This window comes from Pleurodeles waltl, chromosome 3_1, assembly GCF_031143425.1.
Source record: "Pleurodeles waltl isolate 20211129_DDA chromosome 3_1, aPleWal1.hap1.20221129, whole genome shotgun sequence".
NCBI lineage: Eukaryota > Metazoa > Chordata > Amphibia > Caudata > Salamandridae > Pleurodeles > Pleurodeles waltl.
In genome coordinates this window covers 1,008,942,535-1,008,966,142 of record NC_090440.1, presented here as the reverse complement: position 1 = coordinate 1,008,966,142, position 23,608 = coordinate 1,008,942,535, and positions in this window count along the sequence as shown.

Here is a 23,608-nt window from a genome sequence, read left to right as displayed (position 1 = left end):
TCAAAAAGGTTAAAGAATTGAAAAGGCCCACTCAACATACATGTATGTCACTGGAAGTACTGATTGATGAGCTCTGTCTTAGACACAACTGCACCTTTTTCTTCTGGCTCTTCATCACATGAGTATGTCCAGCCACTGGTCCAGCTGCCTCACCCTCATCAGCTAGCATTGGTGTCTGATGTCTCAGGGCTAGACTGTGGCGCGTGCAGCAGGCAGCGATGATTTGGCAAACCTTGTGGGGCGAGGAGCGGAGGGCACCTCCAGATAGGTGCATGCACATGAATCTTGCCTTTAGGAGGCCGAGAGTTCTCTCAATTACATACCTTGTGCTCCCATGGGTCTCAATGAAACAGAGTTCCCCCGGCGTGGCTGAGTATCTCACTGGTGTCAACAGCCAAGAAAGGTTTGGATAGCCAGAGTCACCTGTGTACACAATGTTAGCACAATTGAAATAAAAGGTACAGCGACTGGCCAGAATGTGATGACAGGTGACACAACACTGAAACACATAACTCTGCATACTTACAAAGCAGCAAGGCCCTCTCTGTGTGTAGTCATGCCATCATGTGTGGGACATTGCTGTTCCACAATATGTAGGAGTCACGCATTGATCCAGGAAACTTGGCTGTCACTTCTGAGATGTACCAGTCTGCCAAACACACCACCTGCACGTTGATAGAGTGGTAGTTCTTCCTGTTCCTATACACCTGTTCATTAACACTGCCAGGGACCAGGGCTACATGGGTGCCATCAATGGCCCCTACCACATGAGGAATGTGTCCCATCTCATAAAAGTATGCCTTTACATAGGCCAAATCTTATCTTTGGAGGAACATGATGTAATTGTCCAGGTGTTAAAACAAAGCACACAGTACATCTGCAACGCCAGACTGAACATGGGCTGAGACATCCCTGCTGTTAAGGCGACAGTATTCTAAAATGAGCCTGTGTAGCACTGCCAAAACTTATACTATGGGAGGTGTTAGACTTGGCATCATTGGCATGGTCTCCCCTAATTTTTTGCCACTACTTTCCAGGTTGTTTCTGGGTGTTGTACTCTGTTGTTGCTGTTTTTGCTGTTTTTTGTTTACTCTGGACACTTTGCCACTGTTGACCAGTGCTAAAGTGTAAGTGTTCCCTGTATAAATTGTATATGTACATAGGCTTATCCATGATTGGCATATCTGATTTACTAGTAAGTCCCTAGTAAAGTAAACTAGAGGTGCCCAGCGCCTGTAAATCAAATGCTACTAGTGAGCCTGCAGCACTGGTTGTGCCACCCACATTAGTAGCCTTGTAAACATGGCTCAGACGTGTCTGTCTGTGCAGTTTTAAACTGACAATTCAACTTGGTTAGTGTACCCACTTGCCAGGCCTAAACCTTCCATTTTTATACATTGTAGGGCACCCCTAAGCAGGGTGAAGTGTATGTTAAAGGTGGGACATGTACTTTTGTGTTTTACATGTCCTGACAATACTGCCAAATTTGTTTTTCACTTTTGCAAGGCCTAGCTCTCTCATGGGTTAACATGGGCCTGCCTTTAAATATATTTAAAGTGCAGATTCCCTTTGGGGGAAGATGGACATATGAAGTTTGGGGTCTCTGAACTCACAATTTAAAAATACATCTGTTAGTGAAGTTGGTTTTTAGGTTGCACGTTTCAAAATCCCCCTTTTAGAAAGTAGGCATTTTCTTACTTAAACTATTCTGTGACTCTGCTTGGTTGTGGATTACCTGTCTGGGCCAGTTTTGACAGCTGGGCTGTTTGCAGCTCTCCTATAGACAGTGACACAAAGGGAGCTGGGGCGTAGCCTGCATATCGTGATGGGCCATCTGGGCTGAGAGTAGCAGAGGAGTGCTCACTTTCACCTGAAAGGGCTGTGCCTGCCCTCACACAATGCAGTCTCCAATCCCCTGGTGTGTGTCTGGGGCCTGGCCTGGGCAAGGCAGGTTCTTGAAAACAATGATATGCAACACCCGCAGCGGCTGCTAACGACGCAAGCCCCAATGCAGCGCAGTTTCTTGACACCGGGCGACCGGATTTTGATGCAACATCGCTGGGCGCGGAAAATCAACACAAAGCCTGCCCCGACCCGAGCTGCTCATCCAGATCGACACATCTCTCTCTTGTGGGAGAGAAGAAACAATGTACGCCGACCTGACCGGAGAAGGAGCGACGCACGTTCTTGCTTGCGGGTGAGAAATCATTGCTGGGCTTTTTCGACACACATTCACACGTGCAGCTTTATTTTTTACGCTTCCCAGGTATTTTTGCACGCTAACTGCATTCTCACTGTTTTCTCAGGGATTTAATACTCTCTTGCTTTTTAATTCAAACTTAACTTGTGTATGTTGGTTTTTTGTCGATTTTTTTTTTTTTTTTTTAGATAACTATTATATATTTTCTAAGCCTGTGTTGTGTCATTTTGTTGTGTTTTCACTGAGTTACTGTGTGTGTTGGTACAAATACTTCACAGATTGCTTCTGAAGTTAAGCCTGCCTGCTCGTGCCAAGCTACCAAGGGGTGAGCCGGGGTTAACTAAGAGTGATTCTCCTTTACCCTGACTAGAGTGAGGGTCCTTGCTTGGACGGGGGTAACCTAGCTGCCAACCAAAGACCCCATTTCTAACAGGAGGTATGCAATGGAGATCGCGAATGGCTGGCATCAGATCTGGCTCCAACTGTCTACATAGATCCATAATGGCCTGATGATTCAGACAATATGTCTGTATGACATGCCTGTCCTCTATGGTTGCCAGGTCGACTAGTGGACGGCACACAGGTGGTTACCTTACTCTCCTCATGGCAGGATATCTATGATGAGAGGAGAGAATGTACAATGAGCCATCCAGTATGCACATGTCAGCAGCACATGGTATATTAGTTCACACCTAACACCTGTAGGGGGTGCGTAGCATTGCTGACATATACAATAGACACCACAGATATGCACATGTTACACTCTCATTGCTGCACATTGGCTAACATGTAAGTCAGATAGGACATATGTCACATATGTAATTGAACATGTGTGGGTGACTGAGCAGTCCTGCACTGATCACACATTTATTTTTATAATCTACCTATATAGAGGCGTCCCCTAAGTTCCTAAGACTATCTGAACAGAGCTATCAACATATATACAGCCTCCACACGTCATTGTGTCAAGAATGTCACATAATGTTGCACTACCATGATGGCACAACACAGGGTTACACAGATATTTGGCTGGGTAAGTGTCTCACGCACTTAAAAAAGCATATCGATTGATTACATGTGCACAAACTGTACTACTGTAGCGGACAGTTGAAAGTGACCTAAGTCCACCGGCGGAAGTTGTCATGGCGATAGGCAGTTGCAACCGCTGTGCAACTTGTCATTGGTTAGCATTGCTTCCTTTGGTGGACTGGAGCCAATGGCGATGACCGCCAGCGGTGATGGTCCTGTACATGACGGCCGTGACCACCATTTCCCACAGCCTTCCTCACTTCACTCGTGAAACTGTTGCTAGCAGAACCTCCACGATGTGAGCTGCTGTGTACTGCCTCTGTGAGCCATCATGTCAGGTCCTGCAGGTGATAGGGCCCCTGCCTTCATCATGGAGGAGGTGGAAAAGCTGGTGTGGTAGATCCTATCCCTGTGTGGACAGTTATATAGGGGACCAGGTGAATCCAATGGCCCAGCAATGTGTAATAGGGGTTGTGTGTGATGTTGAATCGGGCATGTGTACTGGTGAGGGAGCAGATGCATGAAGGTGGCATATAGTGATTGTGTGTGAGCATGGAGAATGGGCACTTGCTGTGAAAGATGTGTAGTGATCACTCCTGTTGGTATGGTGTACGTGTACATGACTTTCTCCTTTTGTCTGTGTCATCCATGCAGGTGAACGCCCATCAGAAGAAGGGGATCTGGCGTGCCATTGCCAAACAAGTGCAGACCCCTGGGGGTCCACAACTGGCGGAGCACCCGTTGTTGCAAGGGGTGGGAAGACCTGAGACGCTGGGCCCGGAAGACCATGGAGGCCCAGCTGGAGATGTCCTGCCAGTGATGGAGGGGTGCCCGTCAAACCCTGACCCCCCTAATGGCCCGCATTTTGGCCTTGGCCTACCCTGAGATGGATAGGTGTTTGAGGGCAGCACAGCAGCCACAAGGGGGTAAAGTAATGACTGTATCCTAGTACATAGCTATGGTTGTATGGTGTTTGCTGTCTCACTGTACCTTCTGTGACAATGTAGTAGGTGCTACACGTATGTAGACTAGTGGAAATCTGTAGTTCCCACCTTGCCTGAGTATCAGATGTATATCATGGTTTGCTATGTGCACGTTTAGGTCACCTGTATCAAGACATATCTATGACTGCATGTGGAGATGCCCAAATGACAATGCCACTGTGACTCCATCTCGCCATTTCTATGGATGTGAGCCTGGCATATCACCCTACCCATTGAGTAAAACCTGGTCCATCCATCAGCATGTGGGCCTTAGTGGATCTAAGGTGTCTGTCCACTCCCATCTGTGTTGGTCACCTGTATTTGCAACTGGGTGACAGGTACTTGATATTTAGTACTTGTACATTTATAGACTGCATGTGAGGCAGCTATCTAATTTACACCACAGATATGGCCTGTGTAAGACAGTACATATGGATTTGTAGTAGTCGAGCCATTGTCCGTTCATCTTCATTCTATGGGGTATGTGAAGATAGCAACAAAAGGACATTATAATTTTGTTTTCTGATTTGGTATATTTGCACTCATTATGCATATCCATGGGGCTGACAGGTGGGCATTTCACCCTTAACCCAATGGCTTTGTTCTAGAGGTGGTAAATGACTAGGCAGAGCTAGCCTTTGACAATATGCAATGTCAATGCCATGTGTGCCAATGCCCTAACAATTACAGTGCAACATTGGTTAGTTGCTGCCTACATCATTTCTCAATGGTTACTTGGGGGCACGTCATATAAAGAGGGACAATCACTGCTACTCTTGGCCTAGCTGGTGTGGGCACTTTGGACAGGATTAGGTATTGAATGACTTATGAGAACAAGAGAAAATTGTTTTGTTGTATCACTATTTCTGTATCAGCCTTATGTTATAGTGGGATATGTTTTCAGTGCAATGGCAGTCGTGTAGGTCCATGTGTGCATCATGTGTACATGTAATTTCCGTGTGACATGTCAGGAATGGTGCTGAGTGATGTTGGTTTACTCATGTTGTCAAGTCGTGCAACTGTAACTGCATGTTAGGTGGAACGGTAGGTGACCTATGATGTATTTTGTGGCTGCCTGAAGTTTAGTTGTTGTGACACTGCACTCAGTGATTGGCTATGGACGTATCATGTGTGCTATATAGGCCGTTGTAGCTGCACATGCATGTATGAAGTGATGTGGTGTATCTGCGTTTAGTGACTGCAGATATTCCTCTGTGACTGTGTAAAAGTAATGACATTCCTGTTCTCCAGACATGTATTCTACACATCCGATGTCACCTGTATGGGAGTCCAACTTGTTGTGGCTACATCAGTTAATGTATCCATATTGGCATATATATACAGTGTGTTCCGCCAGCCATGTGCTATGACTGGCAGGTGCTGTGTGGTCTGTGAATAGAGTAGTCTTCACTATCAAGGGACATTACTAATGGACATCGAGTGGTCAGTTTCTGAACATGCTTGTTGTGTTGTGATCAGTCATCTGCTGTTCCTATAGGTTTTAGGAGTATGGAGAGGTATGATCAGGATTATACTAGATATTTCTACATCACCCAGGGCATGATGAGCATGCTGACATGGCTTCACTAGTGATCATTGGAATACTCTAGATGTGCTAGCTTACTTGGATTTTAATGTGGGTGTGAGGGATGACATTAAGGGGTGGATAGTAGTGACATGTTGTGATACAATGTAGGATATTTGTATTGCTAACAGAGGTAGCCTAGCCAGGAGATTTTTGCATGTTTACATATGTGTATGTAAGGAATATATTAACCCATTGTTTCCCTCTCTGCCTCTCCCTCCCTCCTTCTCTCTCTTTTTGTGTGCATCAGCATAGGTAGGCAAAGGAGACAGAGCACAGGCGAGTAGGGATCCTGCTGGCCACGGGACCCGGAGTGCTGCAACCACTGACAGCGTGGGACCCAGTGGCCCGGAGCGTGAGGGGAGTGCCATAAGGGAGAACGGATCTTCCGCTTCATCATCTTCGGAATCGTCCTCCAGTGAAAATTTCATGGTGCTGGCAGACCCTTCTGGGACCACCCCTACACCATCTTTGTCCACAATCCACCCTACTACCACCGCCCTCCCTAAAGCTCCCCACCCAGTTGTCCGTGCCCCCTCACCCATGAGGACGGGTGCCTCCTTCGCTGCAGGCACCTCTGCCCCTGTCAACCCTGCTGCTATCAGTGAGGAGGCTATTGACCTCCTGCAGTTCATCTGTGTGGGTCAGTCAACCATCATGAATGCCATCCAGGGACTTGCAACTCAAGTCCAAAAGAGTGATGCATTCCTGGAGGGCATTCACATTGCACTGGCTGGCCAAAGGAAATCCATTCAGGTTCTGGCCTCCTCATTGATGGCAGCCAGATACCCTTTGTCTTCTGTCCCCCTTCCACATTCCTCTCCCCAATCCCTCACCCCTTCTCCTTGTCCCAGCCAAAGCACACACACAGACAAGAATGCACCCACCTCAACATCCAGAGGTACTGCTGATAAACACAAGCACCACAAGACCCACCACCGGCATGCACATAAACAACACCCAACTGCAGACACACCAACACCCACTACCTGCACAGACTCCTCTACTGCCCGACCTTCACAGACACTACATCCGAGACACCTGCAAACACCACACTGACATTCACTGATACAGCCACAACTCCAATCCTACTCAAAGTCAGCACAATAGCAGACCCACAGACATCTATCTCAGTCACCACATCTGCAGTCACCACAACCACAGACACACCCACATGCAGCATATCAACCATACCTGCAGTCACCACCCCAACAGTCACCCATCCACCATGTGTTCCTGGCCATTCTCTAAGCCTCACCCTAAGCCCCCTCCCAAGCTCAAGCCCAAAGACCCCCCTCCCAAAGCAAAACCCAAATCCCCCCTCCACCACCCCTCTAATCCCTGAGGTACCTACCTGCCCTCTTGATGCACCTACCTGTGGAGGTCATATAGCACTCAGCAGTGCTGTAGGGACACACAGATGTGGCATATGTGCATTGTGCACATTGTTGCTTTGACTGGCCTATTGGCATATCAGATTGTAAATAGTTCTGTATGTATTTTTTTTTTTGATTATTACACATTAGGGCCACCCAGTCGTTGGTTCCAAGGTCACATATTTGTCGTGCCTTTCTTTCCTCATGGCTGTTATGGTCTTTCCTGCTTTGGTTTGTGTGCGAGTGACTTTTGTGTGTGTGGTGGTTGTTCTACCAGTTGTGTCTGGGCAGCATATGTGAGTGTGTGTTTTGAATTTGTCCCGCAGTGATGACTGTGTATTGTGTGTTGGACATGTAAGTGTTTGGGACAGTCATTTATGTTGATATTGTGTGTATTGATTGTGTTGACATTTGTTATTTGCAGTGTTGTGTGTCCTTGTGTGGTTGTACTGTGTGCGTGCATGTGTGCAGTGATTGGTATTTCAGTAACGTTGTGTAGTGTGTTTGCATGGTCTAACGTATGCCTCATTATATGGCTGTGTGATTGTGTGTATTGGTTCTCTGGTGCTGTTACATAGTCTTGTGTGTATGTTATGTCAGGTGGCGGTGTCTATTGTGGTTACTTAGAGATGCATTTGAGGTGTGGCAGTTGTGGTGTAGTTGTGTGATTTGGTGGTGTTGTGTTTGACTGTGCCAGTGCTGTGTGTCTGTGGGCTGGTGTGTGTTTTGGAAGTGTGTGTTGGCCGTGGTGTGTGTACTATGTCTGTGCGTGTGTATATGTGGCTTTGTGTCAATGTGTGTGTCAGTTTGGGCATACATGTGTGTGTCGCCATCGTCACCGGTTCAGGATGTGTATGTTGTGTGTGCGTTGACACCTTGGCATTATGTGACAATGACAGGTAAGTGTGTGTACTCACGGTTACTGTTGTTGTCGCTGGTTCCGGAGTCATTGTATGAGCAAGAGCAGTGGGAAGACATGTAGTTCAGGTTCCACGGCGGCTCCAGATGGGTATGTGTTCCAGAAGGTGGGTGTCTCCTTTTAAAGAGTTGGTTTCTGCCAGGGTTTCTGTGGTGGTGCGAACACAGCGGAAACCTTGGTGGTGTGCAGCCTCTTAATCTGTCCGGTGGAAATATGGTCTCCGCCGGCCTGAAGGTGCCGACTGCCGTCTGTGGTGGCCTGACCACACTGGCGGTGCCAGCGGTGAATTGGCTGTATTCTGTTGCGATTACCGCCATGGTCATAATTTGGCGGTCTTATCCACGAGCCTGTGGCCTGTGGCCAACAGGCCTCTCTATCTGAGGTTAGTGACAGGTGTAATTTTTTTAGAAACTGTCATCACTCGTATTCCTGACCCTTGCAAGGACTGGAGTCTTAGGAGTGATTTTGAGTAAATCCTTCTTAAGAACAGTTATTTCAAAAGTGATTTGAAAAATGCAAGAGTTTTTTCTAATGTTATGTCAAAAGCATTTTCATTCGATTTGCCTTTAGTTGCCATTTCAGTTAATGTTGAAAATGTTTTTATGTGTATCTATATCTTGGTTTATGATAAATGATTTTAACACAAACTGCAGAGCCTGTATTGTAATTAATTGTGCTTTTCCATTTTATTTTCATTAAAGATGTGAGGCTAAACAAGGCTGACTCGTATCTCCTTTCTGTTGTGCTTTAAAATGATTTTAATAGCATCAGAAATAATGACCATATTACCAGTGCCAATACTAATGGTGACCATCTCAAACTTTCTGCAAATTGGATGATATTTTAGTTAACATGCCTAAGCCTGCAATGTCAATTCTGATGTTTTTATCTCAAATGTATTCTGATTAAAATGTATCAGGTTACAACTTAACTTTGATAAAATTCCAATTTTCCTTTCACAGCCTTCCCTTTGTGGCATATGTTTGTACATGGCAGTTATGAGAAGGAGATTGAATCAGAGACCAATGAGAGCCCCTACCTACCTATCATGTTGTCAATGCCCTATGCATCATCCAACTTGATTCTCCATAAAAGACAAAAAAGAAGGAACAATGGAACAAACTTAAAAAACAAACTCTTGTTTTCCAGACCGGAAGAAGGGGAGGAAGAGGAGAACAACGTAAGGGAGGAGACAGAAAGAAGTAATTTGGACAGACTCTCAATTTGTATGAGACAGGCTGGGGAAAATGTGAGCAAATCATTTTTGGGACTGGAAGGCAAACTCTTAAGCAAATCTTTTAATTTTGAGACAATTAAGTGAGTAAGAGTGATGTGATTAATAAACTGACACCAAGCTGTACTCTCATCACATAATCAAAAAGATTTTAATGGGAACTTCAAACAATGTAAGATGGTTAAAACCATACTGTGCACACCCACATAGGCATTCTCTCCACATTACCAGATATTGCAACTGACAAAGATAAAGGCGGAAATTGCAGATAACACCTTAGCATCTTCCCCACCCTGGTACCTGCCAATGACTAGGCCAAACACAGAGCTGTAAATCACATCTTTATTCCTCTGTGTGTAACGAAGAACTCCCCAACATTCTAAACCAAGCTTTCCTTAAATTCTATTCTAGTGATTACTTCACACTGATATTGAGTCTGTTTGGAGCCAGAATGCCTCCGTCCTAAAACATTCTGGACACCACATATCCCCCTCTGTTATATGTAAAATGACTATTTTTATAAAATCAGTAGACATAAACATACACAGAAACATGTACAAGTATGGGCCATATGTATCATGTATGTTTGCTGTCCCAAATTGCCTGAGCGGACCGTTTGCAACCGCAAAAATAGATTTTGGTATGTATGAATTCCAATTTGCGATTAAGTATCATGTTACCGAATCACAATTTGGAACTGTGCATATATACCAATTCGGTATTAGTTAGGGGCATGTCAAGGTCATCTCTTCCTCATACAGAATCGCAGCAGTATATAGGAATGTTTTGTGACCGAAATGCGGTCACAAAACATTTGCTTTTTACCACCTACATCAAGTAGGTGGTAACCCATTCGCAAACGGGAAGGGGAACAAAAAGGTACCCCTTCCATCTTGTGAATTGTTGCAAAAATGTTTTTTAAGAGCAGGCAGTGGTCCCACGGACCAATGCCTGCTCTTAAAAAATGAAAAGAAAACTTTTTCTTTTTTAAAAGCATCCCATTTTCCCTTAAGGAAAACGGACTGCACTAAAAAAAAGATTGCTTTATTTAAAAGCAATTATAGTCATGGTGGCCTGCTGTGTCCAGCAGCCCACCATCCCTGTGATTTTGTATTTCCTAATGGGTTGAAAATTGTGATCTGCTTCATAAATATTAATGAGGTAGGCCGACTTGCGACCCATTAGGAAATACTAAATGAAACTCATGGAGTTTCACAGATTCAAAAAGCGATTACCTAATTGCGATTCACAGAGAATCGCAATTAGGTAACTGCAATTTGGAATAATGATACATATGGCCCCATATCACTTGAATCAATTTTCTTGGTGCTTTGATCATGCGACCATATCAGGTTACAGTAAGCTGTAAGATGTCATCTTTAATGTCAGAGATTGCCAAGGATGGTAAAGAGGTAACAGCAGTCACTGAGTTTCAGGTTAAGTCATTCTTTGACCATTTGTAGTTCAAGACCGATAAATCACAGGCCTAAAGTGAGAAGCGTCTCTGGTAGTAGACTTCCCAGGGCTCTGGGCAGTCATTATGGGTCCCTTGGTAGACACCACTTAGAAAGGCTCAGCATTGTAGGGAGCATCAGACGTTCTCTTATGCGTCTGTCAAGTAATCACCAGATCTCCTTTGCTAAACAAGATGTTGGTCACATATCGCTGCTTGGCTGCATACGCCTTCATTTTCTGTTTGTTAACCAAGTCCTTTGTATGAATCATGTTTTCACTGTTATCTCTCTTGGTGGTCCATTGAGGTATCTTGGTTGTCATTGCTCTCCCAAACATCAAAGTAGCAGGACTTTCACCTGTGGTCAAGTGAGGTGTTGAACGATAAGCTGTTAGAGTAGAATTTTCAAACTGAGCTTCTCAAGACTTGCAAGCTGTACTGCTTTCTTTAGTGTAATCATAAAATGCTCAACAACTCCATTTGCCTGTGGCCATAATGGTGTGCTGTTTTGATGCTTTATGTTCAGATGCTTCAGGAATTTTTAGAATTCTTTACTGTTAAAGGGTGGGCCATTATTGGACTTCACAATGGCTGGAATGCTCCATGTTGCAAAGATGCATCAAGCTTTCCAGTGACTCATTCTTGAGTCGTAGATGAGAGGTCTTCAACCAATGGGAAACATGAGTATTCATTAACAATCTCCATTAGGTGATGTCCATTATCAAGTGGACAAAAGAAGTTGATAGCTGTTCTCTCCTATGCATGTTTAGGGAGTTCTGACATGTTCAGAGTATGTTGAGTAACATTGATAGAAAGGCAGTTGCATATATGACAGGGCATGAGTTCCTTTTCAACTCATTCATCTAAGCATGGAAACCAAACTCAGTCTCAGAGATCTCTTTTTTATAGCAACAATACCACAATGTCCTTTATGAGCCACTTCAATTACTTTCTTTCGCAGATTCTCTGGAATCAGGATTCTTGACCCTCGCATTATAACTCCTCCCTAAGTCATGGACAATTCATCTTTGACATTTTTTTGTATTTTTGATAATCACCATCATTTGTGAGAGATTGAATGCTTTTGTTGTATGACTGATGTGTGATTATGTCATTTAACTTCAGCAGATCAATATCATAACTTGTGGCAGTGATAATCTGGGTTAACAGATAGCAGCTGTTGTATTTGACTTAACAATAAAATGAATGTAGGGTTCAGCCATCTTGGAGGGTGTACCATGACCTTGTACAGGCACTCTTGAAAAGTAGTCAGCAGGACTCTGATATTTTCCTGTATGATACACAATTCAATGCAAGGAGACATCTTAGCTTTTAGATTGTCAAAGATGGTGAGTAACGATGGTCAGATGATCAGTTACCAGTGTAAACTGCTTTCCATACAGAAACAGATTGATATGTTCACAAGCCCATACCACAGCCAAACCTTCTTTCTTAGGCTGTGAATAAGCACATTCTGTTTGGGACAAACTTCTATTAGCATAGGCCACAGTATACCGTCAAGCATTTGGCCATCCACTATGGTATGCAAGGATAGAACCTAACCAGAGTAGGCTAGCATCAACTACAATCTCTTTGTGAAATTTTGGATTGAAGTATTCCATCTCAGTAACATTTTCAGTGGCATGCTTGATTCTTTTGAAACTTCTCTCACATTCTTGTGACCATTGAAAGGAAAACTTTGTCTTTGTCAACTCTCATAATGGAGTATTAACAGTGGCAAATTCTTGTATGTTCCTTGAACATTACCTGGCCATGCCAAGGGAAGAACGTACCAGTGAAACATCTTGTGGGCAATCAGCATTTAACAGAATTTGCACTTTTGCAGGATAAGGTGTCTCACCCCTATCAAACATGATATGGCCAAAGAATTTCAGTTTTGGCTGGCTGAACTTACACTTGTCAGCATTCAAAGTCAATCTTACATCACTGAGGAAACGACATACTTGTGTGAGAACTCTATCATGCTCCTTCTGCGTAGCTCCAAAAAGTAGTATGTCATTGCTATAATTTAATGCATTCACAACAGGCTGCATTTTATTTCAAATTACATCTTGACAGAGTTCTGCAGCCGAAAACACACCAAAACTAGGGGCTTCGTTATGAGGCTGGTGGTCCAAGGACCGCCAGCCTCGTGGTGATGGTCGGACCGCTGCAACTTTAGTGCTCCGACAGCCCCATTACAATCCTGGCAGACGGATCCGCCAGGAGACCGCCCTTCAGGCTGGGCACGTGGTTTTCAACATAGTGACAGCAGTCTGAATTGCACTCAGCCAGGATGGCGCTGAACTCAGCTTTGCCTGGTTGATTACAACTCACCTTACCTCCAGCTTTTTGATGGCGTTCACCATAAGGGTGCTGGGGTGCTACGGTATTGACCTCTGCTCCCTTGAGGGACCCAAGGCCAAAATCCTAGCTCTGTTTCTGCCAGTAAGCCCAGTGGGGACATGTATTTCAATGTTACCGCCTGTCCGCCCAGCGGGAACGTTGTAATAAACTTGGGTGGGAACGCCACCACCATGGAGGTGGCATCCTCCCTGCGAGTTTAGTGGTCCCACAGTGGAATTGCCAAACTCATAATTAGGCCCTTAGCCTTTTCTATCGAAACAAACCAACATTTGTAGAAAAGGTTGTAATGTACCTGTAAATTTCTTAACGTTCTATCTGAAGATAACCGTTATTTAAATCAAGATGAGAAAAGACCGCACTATTCAATTTAATTATCATGTCAGCAATGTGTGAACTGGATGTCGTTCTCGTTCATTTGCTTTGTTTGCTTGATTCATGTCAATGAATATGCATGCAGCTTCTTTACTGTCCTTTTCAGGCGCTACAACTATGGGAGAAAGCCATGGTAATGGACCACTGGGACACTCAATGATGTCATGGTTCAGTACCGATTCAAGTTCTTCTTCAACAGCTTCTTGAAAATGAAAAGCAATTTGTCTATGTCTCTGAACGGGAAGGACATTTTCAATAATATGCAGTTTCCTTTTTATAATATTAAACTGTCCTAAACCGTGAAACAACAAAGAAAATCTACATACTAATGCCTGGTGAGCGTCCATGTTGTGATTCACAGAAATCATGCCCATATCAGCAGCCATATTGAACTGAGTAAACAAGCACTTGAAGCTGCAACCTGAAGCACATGGATCAGTGCTGGTACCTATGTTTTCAATGTTTTACTGTTGCTATAAAGGAACCTTGAATGTTCATGGGCAATAATGCAGCTCATGATTAAACTTTGGTGTTTGAAGGTATAAGCCACAGTAATGGAGATAGTTCATTGTATTTCTCTATAGGCGTTATGTTTATCAATGCACCACTGTCGAAAATGAAAAGTATTGAGCAAGCATTTATTTTCAATGTAATCTCTGGAAAGTAATTGTGTGATTTTGCTGCTTTGGTATGTTGACTTGTCTTTGACAGACATTTTTCTTCACATGTGACCAGTCCAATATGCACACGTTTTTCTGAGGTAAACATTGACATAACACAATCACTTACTTCAATTTCACTTGTTATTGAGACAAATTAACTGTTTGATGATGATTTAGATGAGGATCGACTTTGTTTAATATCAATTTGCCTCAACTGATGTCTTTGCTTGGCCTTGTGGACGCATGTTTAACATTGCTTCTGGAACGTTCTGGTGGCCATTTTGTCATTGCGCTGTGATGCACTTACTTTTTACTTCGCTCTACACATCATCACAAAAGGGTTCTCTTTCCCGCAGGCTTTACATATCTGTCCAATGGTGGGACAAGTTCCTTTGTATGGAAAAAATGAAAATCCACATCTAAAACACAACTTTTCACACATAGACATCACTTTGTGTCCTTCAGTCTTTTGGTCCAGATTACTTTTCACACTCATGATTGACTTGCTCTGGGCACCTTTGGGCTTCATGCCAGCAGCTTGTCTCTCAGCATGTTCCTCAGTTCTGGAAGCCATCAGCATTCGCTTCAGTCTTGGAGGCATATTTACAACCCCCATGCACCTCCAATGCATCACTTTTTTTACACTCCAGCGGCACAGTGTGCAGACCCATATATACGAGGTCATGAAAAGTCACTTTGTATGGTTTTTGATGGCCTTGTAGATATGGAGTAAGGTAAGGTAGCGCAAGTCGCTGCCTTGCCTTGCCTTACTCTCTGTGTCGGGGGGGGTTCATGGGTGTTGCAGTGGGTTTTCCTACATAACACCCATGGGTTTGATGCATTTGCAGATTTACAAGGCTATGTAAACCTGGGAATAATTCAAAACTGCTTGCATCTAGAGGGGATGCGTAATGAGGACAAATATTTCTATTTCTCCTCCTTTATTCATCTTTCTATGTGTGCTACATTTTGCAGCACACATAGAAAGATGAAAATGCATCCATGGATTGTTTTTGTGCTGGAAGATTCACCTTCATGCACAAAAACACTCCTGCGTGCAACGCAGGCACCCTTGCATCCTGTTGCAAGGGTGCGTGCATTGGCATTTTGTAAATATGGTGCATTTCTGCTCTTTTCCTGTGGCGCAGGGCAGCGTAGCAAGGTCCCTTGCTGTGCTACCCTACTCCACATTATAGTAAATATGCCCCTGAGAGTTTGTCTCAGCAGTTATCGTCTGAATTAATCTGACAAGCATCTATAAATATCTATAGGACGCACATCTTCTTCATCATTGAATTAATTGAACTTACAGTGTTTAATGAGTGCAATGAGTATTTCTACAAATTTATCAATAGTTTCACAAACTGCTTTAGGTTCTTTACTGAAAGTGTATCCTTCGTAATCAATGCTTGGTACTGGATTGAACTTGAGATTCTAAACATTTTGAATTTGACACTCTGGCCCTCATTCTGAGTCTGGCGGGCGGCCTCCGCCGCCCGCCAGACTTCCCCCCTCCAAAGTACCGCTCCGCGGTCCAGAGACCGCGGAGGGTATTCCAAGTTTTCCCCTGGACTGGCGGGCGGCCGCCAAAAGGCCGCCCGCCAGCCCAGGGGAAAACGACCTTCCCACCATGAAGCCGGCTCGTAATCGAGCCGGCGGTGTGGGAAGGTGCGACGGGTGCTACTGCACCCGTCGCGTATTTCACTGTCTGCTACGCAGACAGTGAAATACTAGCGGGCCCTCTTACGGGGGCCCCTGCAGTGCCCATGCCATTGGCATGGGCACTGCAGGGGCCCCCAGGGGCCCCACGACAATCCTTACCGCCATCCTGTTCCTGGCGGGCGAGCCGCCAGGAACAGGATGGCGGTAAGGATTGTCAGAATCCCCTCGGCGGCACAGCGAGCTGCGCCGCCTTGGAGGATTCTTAGGGGCAGTGGAAAACCGGCGGGAGACCGACGGTTTTCCCTTTCTGACCGCGGCCAAAGCGCCGCGGTCAGAATGCCCAAGGGAGCACCGCCGGCCTGTCGGCGGTGCTCCCGCCCCCGTTGGCCCTGGCGGTTCTCTACCGCCAGGGTCAGAATGAGGGCCTATGTGACTTCTTCACCAGTCCTCTGTATTTTCTTTATAACTTCTTTCACACCAGCAACATTTTTGAGATACTTGATAATCTTTCTGTTATCAGTCTTTTCAAGTGCATCAATGAAATCTTCAAAAAGTCTCTATTCAAGCAGTCCATCTATCGCTAATATTTGGCCATTTGTCAGCTTCGAAAGGTGGTGGTTTCAGGAATGCGGCAGCATTGTAAACTAGTGTGGAGCTTACCGATGTTAAGAGTAGAGTGCTTTCTGAAGCGGTTTGATCATGCTTATTCAAATGTTCTCCCAAATCTTTTGACATGTGAGTTTAGGATCATCTTTTACATTAATTGGAGCTGTGTCTTCTCTCTTAGCTGCCCATATCAAAATTTCACAAGTCCAACTGTTGCCTTCATCTCTTTGTTTGCTAAAGGTCTATGAAGCAGTCTGGTCGATAGCTGCTTCGGGTATGGACAGCTCTGAGCACTGCTTCATGAGCCACTCTGTCTAACGCTGTGGCACAATGACTCTCTTTAATGGGCTCTGTAAATTATTTATTCCCTCCCTTTTATACATTAGTTTGCATTTTCTGACACCTAGTTAATCTCTGCCTTGCAGAGTTTTGAAAACCTGGTTGTATCCTCCTTTAGCGTTAACATTCTGTACAATGTATAACTTTACTTTTGCTTGGCAGTGCGGTACCTTTTAATATGGTTCCGGTCATAGCTTCTTGACTGATGATGCGTAGACTGTTCAGTGAAGCTTTCTTTACACTCAAACGCATCACAACGGCTGGAGTTGTGCTTTGACTCTACATACTCCACTTGTCTGTTCGGTACTTTGACGAAGGCACACATAACATGCACAAGCAGTTTGCTTGGACCATGTCAAGCTCCCCGGAATAACACTGTTCTTCTTTGGGCTCCTAATCCCCTATCCCATCGCCCGTTGTAACATCTTTCACATCCAGTTATCCCCCAATGACAAGCCAACACACAAATCTGTAAATCACGTTTTTATTCCCCTGTATGTAAATATGAACTCTCCAACATTCTAAACCAAGCTTTCATTACGTTCTATTCTAGCTATCATGTCACATTGATACGGAGTCTGTTTGGAGCTAAAAAGGTTCCATCCTTAAACTGCAAGTCACTACAACACTCACCTCATATGCAGGTGCTAACGCGTCCTTTTATGATAATTTATTACACATCAGGACTCGTTTTAGGCCAATGAATCTCTTGACCCAGTTGAGAGACACCTTAGGACAAGATAGCTAATCAATATGTCAATCAATATGTTAATAATGTCATCAATATTTATCACGACAATACATTTCAGTTTAGTCAAAGTTATTAATCAATGTAAGACACTGCCATGACGTTACAGTCATGAATAACCACACCAGTTTAGTAGAATTTTATGAGTTTTATTCCCTATTAGTTACAATTCTAAAAGCAAGTGTGTTAATCTCAAAACCAAGAAACATAATAGCATTGTCACGATATGGCAACTTTGATAAGATTTCATTAAGGCAAGAATCACAAACATCAAAATATAACACGGCGGAAACATAGATCAATTTAGCAGAGTGTCAATAACGCATTGGTTCAAGAAAGCATAGATTCTGTCATTTGTCTATCTGCGTCAGTTTAGTGAACTCCTGTCCTAACCACTTATTAGCATTAGCATGTTGGCCTTCATGCAAAACAATTTAGAACACAATTTGGAAAACATCTAGCTACGGTCTTCTGTCAAAAGTAAGCAGTAGGTACCTAGAAAGGATAAGCAAACAGACAAATCACAATTGTATTGTCATAGTTACCCTCCAAGGTTTAGGTCAGCACTCAGGTTCAGTCTTCATCTTCAGGACATCAGTCTAATCGCCATCAGTCAGAATTCAGCTCCAGAGTAAAAGGGGGGCACTTCCCTCATAAAGAGGTAAAGTGTCAAATGGGCAATCTAAGGACGAGGATGGTTCTAAGCAAACCAATAAGTCACCAAACAGAGTAACAAAGTTTCTGGAAAAAATCAATAGCATTCCCTACCTAATTCTAAATGGCTCCCCGTGTCATGGGTTTTTATCCCTTTTTCATTGGACATTGGTTATACCCCATTATCTTTTATCCAATTGGAAAATGTATTATGTCACTAATCTTTCACCCCATATTGTTTTACAAGCTTTTCATTGGTCCATATGCTTGGCGTCTTCTGAGGTAGCACGTCCGGTATGATTTCATCCTTCTGTAATTCTTTGCACATCTTAGGTCAGTAACTCCATTGTCTTCACCGGTTTGAATGACCTTGTACATTACATTAATCTACACTGTTTCATTTTGTCAAATTTTTTCTACAAGCAATGTGGATTTCATGGGAACGGATCTACTATGGTTACATTCAGCTTCTAGTTTGAAGAAAACAAGGGGTCATGTCCTTTGCGAGTCAGCACACTGCAAGATAGGAAAAAAAACATTTAATATGAGAGCCAAGCAGCTAAGCTTCGGCTCATGCTAACTTAAGGCCTACAAGGATTTCAGCACGAATTCAATGTCCCATACCATCCATTAGGGAGACGATAATAAGCATTTAATCCGCAGATATAATAGATCTCAGGGATCGCTGGATCCTGTCCATTTAACATGAATGTCCATTTACTCTGAAACAAAAACGCATGCCTGCATTCACTCATGCCCACAAATAAAGTGTCATGTTCAGATTTTGGCCTATATATACAGAGCCTTCCTACATGTAATGCATCTCTAGGTAATTTGCCTTGTGTCTTTATTGCAGTGTAAGCATAATCATTTGCATATGTGCGTTTTTCTAGCCCTTTTTCTAGTCTCTCTTTCAATGCTTTGCGTCTGTCATCAGTGTGATCTAAGAAGCTTTTCTCTACAGGTGTTAATAAGCAAGTCAGATAGTTGCAGTGTGCATAGGCTGTCCCAAATGTAAGTGTAGCCTCTAACTATTTTTATACTACTGTATGCTCCTTAGCTAACTTATTCAAAAACTCAATCACAGGCACAAAAGAAAACACCACATTCAAATTAGAATAAAAATATTGCACATGCTCCTGGTTATAGAATCTTGTTAGTAGCAAAATACAGCTTATCCCATATGTTAACGGCAAGCTATGATATGTGACCCCTTCTTGCACTGATGAAGGAATCTTTGTACACACATAACAGTTTCCCGCATCCATGGTTTCAACATACTCATTCAGCAAGCGATAGAAAACGTTAGTGGAGAGTTCCCCTTTTGAATTAGTTCCCTCATGCAAGTGTTTTGTATCTTGCTCAAACTTTTCCCACGGTGTTAGTGTTGTAGTTTCAGGTTTTGAAGCATTGTTAGTTGCTTTCTTATCCAACCACGGCATTCCCACAATCACACCTACAATTATTATCGCACACACAATACCTAATATAATACTTAACCAACCACACACTTTACCTTTCTTGCTACTATCTCTATTATGAGCCATCATCTGTAAAGAATCAGATAGAATAACTCAAAGCAAACCAATCAACTTGAGGACAATTTAAAAACTCTCCTTTTTTTTTTTTCTTGATGCAAAGTCTCTCTCTCTCTCTCTGCATGTATTTATAGCATTTCACTCACTCCAGGACCCTTTTGTCAAATCAGGTTAGCAGCTTGTCATAATCGGGTTTCAAAGTCAATTCAGGTTATCAGTGTCACATCCAGTAGTTTATAACTCTCTTTCTCAATGTTTTCAACTTTTCAATTTCAATGTTTAACACAGTCTCTTTCTTTGATTGATTTCAGGTACCGTAATATTGGCCTGGTACTTCTCGATCAAAACGGAACACTAAGAATACTCGTTGTTGCATATGCCCATTCAGGACCTGTGAACCTTCTATTTGCAGTTCTTTTTCTTTTCAACCTGCGTTCGCTTTGCAATTCTCCTTCACTTAGATCCTCTATTCGGGTTGTATCGATTTCTTCCGCTATTGTTTCGCCTGGTACGACCTTTTCTTTCGCAGCCTGCTTCTCTGGCCAGTTATCACCTTTATGCGTCTTCTTCCTGCTTGGCCTTCCAGGACGCTGAACAGCACCCTCCTCTTGTGCTATGGTGTTTTCTCTTGACGGTCCTGCAATTGGCTCAGGGGATGCCGGTGTGCTTTGACTTCTCTCTACTATTTCCCCTTCTTCTTCTTCTGGGTCTGTGACAGGTTCAAGCTCTAACCTGTACCCGTCTACTTCTGGAGAACCTCTCCTTGACTTAGTTCTCCTGCTGCCTCTATTGAGATAGGCTAATTGTCACCTCTGTTTACTGTTTGAGGGACTGGGCCGTCCTCAGTGGGCTCTCCGGTAGTCTCAGTTTCCCCTTGACTGTTTTCTGGCCCTGAGACTTCCCTCTCTGGAATTGCTGAGTTGGAAACTTCAAATTCCTCATCAGTCAGACATGTCACCTTCTTTGTGTGACTGGCATGTATCCAGTTTGGAACGCCTGCACATTTCACAGCAGTGGTTGTTGTCAGTATTACTTGGTATGGCCCCTTCCAGCGCGGCTCCAAACACGACTTCCTCACGTGCTTCTTGACAACCACCCAGTCATCGGTTTGCAGGGTGTGTCCTGGATCACTGATCGGTGGCAATGTGTTGGCTTCCACCTGGTGGGAGAAAGAGCGAACCACATCAGCCAAACCTTTGCAGTAGTCCAGCACCATATCATCTGTGATATTCACAAGAGCATTTGCGGGTACTGCGGGTAGCCTCATAGCTCTGCCCATCAATATCTCGTGGGGAGATAGTCCTGTCTTCTTATCAGGGGTGTTTCTCATTGACATTAGCACTAAAGGTAATGCATCTAGCCATTTCATATTGGTAGCTGTGCACATTTTTGCCATTCTCGACTTCAAAGAAGGTACCATTCATCTGTTCTACTAGTCCTGATGCTTCAGGGCGGTAGTTACAATGCAGCTTCTGTTCAATGTCCAATGCAGCACACAAGAGCTTAATCACCTCATTGTCGAAGTGGCTGTCCCTATCTGATTCTAAAGAGACCGGAAAACCAAACCTTGGTATTAATTCTCTGAGTAACAGCTTTGCGACTGTGAGACTGTCATTTCTACGTGTGGGGTAAGCTTCAATCCAGTGGCTGAAAACACACAAAATCACCAACACGTACCTCAATCCTCCACAAACAGGCATTTAAATTAAATCCATTTGCATCTTGCTAAATGGACCACCAGCTCTCCCTATGTGGCTCAAAGTTACCACAGTCCCTTTTCCTGCATTCATCTGTTGACAGATGATGCACTTGTGACAAGTAACCTCTGCGGTTTGCCTGAATTTCAGGTTAAACCAGTCAATTTTGAATAACCTGATCATTGCATCTCTCCCAAGATGTGCCTGTCCATGATAAAGCCTTGCAAATTGTGACAAAAGACTGTTGGGCAATACCAGTTTCCCCTCCTCTGAGACCCACAAGTCATCAGCCCTCTGTACACATTGCATTCTCTGCCAAGAGCGTTTCTCCTCTCTGCTTGCACGCCCCTGCAGTGATTTTAACTCATCTAAGGTATCAACTACTCTTAAGGCAAAGTTCAAACATGTTTCATTTTCAGTCTGCGGTAACAATTCCCACTGATCCTTGAACGATATACAGTTCAATGCGCAAAAGCTTGCGACTTGATCTGCATAGCAGTTTCCCATTGACACGAAGTCTTGTGATTTAACATGAGCATTGCATTTCACCACGGCAATTTGAAGAGGTAACTGAATCGCATGTAACAAATCCTTAATCTGTTCACCATTTTTCACTGGAGAACCAGAGGAGGTCATGAAACCTCTCTGTGACCACAATTGGCCAAAATCGTGTACAATGCCAAATCCATATCTGCTCTCAGTATAGATAGTGACTTTCAGGTTCTCAGCTGCGTGGCATGCCTTTGTAAGGGAAGTTAATTCTGCCACTTGTGCGGACTACACTTTCTCGAGCCAGGAAGCTTCAATAATACCAGCTATTGTACATACAGCATAACCGGCTCTCAGTATTCCGACTGAATCTCTCAAACAGGATCCATCAACAAACATAATGCAGTCATTTTCCTATAACTGCGTATCTTGAATGTCAGGTCGGGGTTTGGTACATAGTTCTGTTACCGCAAGACAACCATGCTCTACTTCCTCTTCATTATTAATCTCAGTACTTTCAACAGGAAGTAGAGTTGCCGGGTTCAATACAGTACATCTCTTTAAGGAGACATTCAGCGACCCCAAAATAATTGTCTCATATCGGGTAAGTCGGGCATTTGTCATGTGCTGGGTTTTTGTTCAAGTCAACAGAATTTCAACTGAATGTGGAACCATTACTGTTAAGGGATGTCCCATCACTGTGCCTTCACACTGCATGAGGCTCTGACCAACTGCTGCAACTGCACGCAAACAACCCGGTAAGGCTGCTGCGACTGGGTCCAAGGTAGCTGAAAAATATGCTACAGGGCGGTTTGCACCTCCATGGACCTGTGTCAAGACAGACAAAGAACAAGCATCACGTTCATGACAAAACAGTAGAAAAGGCTTCGTATGATCAGGCATACCTAAAGCTGGTGCCCTGCACATACACTCCCTCAATCCCATGAATGACTCAAGCTCTTCCTTGGACAAAGTTATGGTATACGGTTCATCCTTAGTTTCTTTGCCTGTCAGCTTTATCAAGGGTTTAGAGATAATTGAAAAGTTGGTTATCCACTGGCGACAGTAGCCCACCATTCCCAAAAACATCCTGACATCTCTCTTTGTCGTCAGAGGGTTCATCTGTAGTATAGCCGTCACCTTCTCTTTTGATATTCTCCTGGAACCCCTTTCAATCCAGTGACCTAAGTACTTTACTTCTCCCTAACAGTACTGCAGCTTCTTTGGGGACACTTTGGGGGTCATTCTGACTTTGACGGGCGGCGGAGGCCGCCCGCCAAAGTCCCGCCGGCAGAATACCGCTGCGCGGTCAAAAGACCGCGGCGGTAATTCTGAGTTTCCCGCTGGGCTGGTGGGCGACCGCCAGAAGGCCGCCCGCCAGCCCAGCGGGAAACCCCCTTCCATGAGGATGCCGGCTCCGAATGGAGCCGGCGGAGAGGAAGGGGTGCGACGGGTGCAGTTGCACCCGTCGCGATTTTCAGTGTCTGCTTGGCAGACACTGAAAATCTTGGTGGGGCCCTGTTAGGGGGCCCCACGACACCCGTTACCGCCAGCCAGGTTCTGGCGGTAAGGGGGTCAGAATCCCCATGGCGGCGCTGCTTGCAGCGCCGCCATGGAGGATTCCATTGGGCAGCGGGAAACCGGCGGGACACCGCCGGTTTCCCGTATCTGACCGCGGCTGTACCGCCGCAGTCA